The sequence below is a fragment of the Bidens hawaiensis genome, unplaced genomic scaffold (assembly GCF_021521415.1).
Source record: "Bidens hawaiensis isolate Kalapana, Puna unplaced genomic scaffold, B.hawaiensis_p1.1 tig00018597_1, whole genome shotgun sequence".
Taxonomy (NCBI): Eukaryota; Viridiplantae; Streptophyta; class Magnoliopsida; order Asterales; family Asteraceae; genus Bidens; species Bidens hawaiensis.
Genome location: NW_027492817.1, coordinates 131,091 through 133,694, shown reverse-complemented (window position 1 = coordinate 133,694; position 2,604 = coordinate 131,091). Strand labels below are relative to the sequence as shown.

Genomic DNA, 2,604 nt, shown 5'->3' with positions numbered 1-2,604 from the left:
TAATAATAAATATTGTTAATGATATACTAATAATATTAAAAGGCAAATTTATGTATGTGAAGGACTTGAACCCAATGTCTTCCCATCATTTGACGTGTTTAAGGTTTTAATTTTGCCAATAAACCACAAACACCATCGTCAATGTATAAAACTATCCAACATTTTTTCTTTTCACATCTCTAATTTCATATTTCGTTTATATGCAATATGAAAATTATTCAACCTAAAGAATTAAAGATTCTTTTTACATTTAACATTAAGTAAAATCTTTTAAGATGATATCCCATGTGATTTTGCAATTTCTAATTTGACTTTACACAAAGTCTTCGACGACTTTGCACCAAATCTTTTATTATTGTGATTGAAATTATCAATAAATAACTTATAACTAGAGATTACAATATTGCAACTTCACAAACATGAAAGGGTACAAACACTTTAGTCACCCACATGCTCTTTCTTTCCACAAAAGCTTGGAGGATGCACAACTCACTTGTACAGGCTGCAACTTTCCTTGTACCTGCACCGCGGTCTACTCCTGCCGCGAATGCAAATTCTACCTTCACGACCAATGCTTCAACGCAACAAGATCGTTGTCCCATCTGTCACACCCCGATCACCCCCTCTCGCTATTCCCATTTCCCACATACACACCGGGTCCTTCATTTGCAGCTCGTGTGACAAAACCGGTTCGGGTTTTTGTTTTTCTTGTCCCGCTTGTGATTTTGATCTCCACATTCATTGTGCTTACAATTCCCTAAGCCCTCAACCGAGCCCGAACTCTTCACCAAGTCTAATCGAACTCAAATCACACCCGAACCACCCGTTGAAACATTTCCCAAAGGCACCTAGCGCAAATGGTGCGCACATATGTAACGTGTGCGGTACTGATTGTGATCCCAACGGTGCATTGTACCGTTGTGATATTTGTGACTACGATGCACATGAGTCATGCACGAATTTGCCAAAAACCATACGTCGGGAAGACCATGAACACGCGCTTTCATTACTTCATGTGAATCCGTTCTCATGGTTTACATGTGATGTTTGTAGTGGCCCGATTGCGCAAAACCACTGCATGTATTATTGTACGTCCGGTTGTGATTATGGTATGCATGTTTATAAATGTGTTCCCGCTAAGGCGTCGGAGAAAGAGCCAATGGACGAATTGACGGTTCAGTTGGAGATGTTCAAACTGCAGAATCAGACTCAAGTGCATCAAATGGCAATCGAAACCATGCAAATGGGCACTAGAGGTTACTATCCTAATCGTTACTATCGTTACTAATGGTGGTACCCATAATCGAGTTCAAAATCAATGTCTACTTTGTGTTATTATGTTTTGTGTTTTAACATTTAATCGTGTGACATTGTGGTTTATTGGTGATTCGTTGCCTAGCTTGATTGTTGATCTCCACTGAATTGAAGCATGTTGGTTTATGATTACCAAATGTCTTTAGATCTATATTATACATGAGCCATGATTATGAATGTTTGATTTTTCTTTATTTACTGGTAAATGATCTCGTGTTTTGTGAAGGGAACATTGATACACATTAGTCTGTGCGTTTTAATGAGGACATTGATAAAACATAAAGTTAATAAAATATTTACATTAAAACATATGTAGAAATATGGTTGTCTTTGTAAAAAACTTAAATGCATTAAAGAAAACAAAAAATATATTATATTTGACACGCATGTTTTGGTCATACATTATATGACCTCGGTATTGAATCAAATTTATACCGAAGCATACGTAGAAACATTGTCGTTTGTATTCAAATTTAGAGTAACATTAAGTTGCACTATATATATATATATAGGGGTGGGATCTAGAGAGAACTCTTCTAAATGAGAGAATTAGAGAACTTCCTTATATCCATTGATTTCACTTAATCAAAATTGAAAATAAAGGGAAAAGAAAAAACAAAGAAAAGAAAATACGTATTATATGAAAGGGCAAATCAGGTATTAAAAGTATATCACACTCTGCTCACAAATATCGCATTCTCTCTATCCAGATCTCACACCATCGTCCAGTCCAGAAACCTAGGGTTTATTCATATCCGCTGCAAAAATTCGTCCGATTCAACGTGAAAATCAGCCAATTACACCGAAGAACACCATCAGGTAATCGTCTATGTAAGTTATCATCACGCTTTCGTTCGTATTACAACGAATCAACTAAAATAAGTAGTCGGTTCTCTTTTTTTGTGCTTTATTTTTTGTAAATTGAGTAATATTCTGTTGATATTAGCTCGTATATGTCTGATTGCACACATGTAGTACACGAATTATTGGTATATTACACGTAACCGAAGCAACATATGTTGTTATTGTGCATTTCGGTTGTAAATTAAACGTTAATGTGTATACCAGTTCACATATGCAATATTACCTGAGTTTGTGCTTTATTTTGTAAACCGAGTAACACTCTGTTGATATCAACTCGTATATGTCTGATTGCACATATGTAGTACACGAATTATTAGTATATTACACATAACCGAAGCAACATATGTTGTTATTGTGTGTTTCGGTTGTAAATTAAACGTTAATGTGTGTATACTAGTTCACATATGCAATATTACCTGAGTTTTT

At 35.4% G+C, this 2,604-nt stretch overlaps 1 pseudogene; it reads left to right on the top strand.

Annotated features, from left to right (window-relative positions):
- Positions 1-285: 285 nt before the first annotated feature.
- On the top strand, positions 286-1,288 carry LOC143556504 (protein VACUOLELESS GAMETOPHYTES-like; annotated as a pseudogene).
- Positions 1,289-2,604: the final 1,316 nt, after the last annotated feature.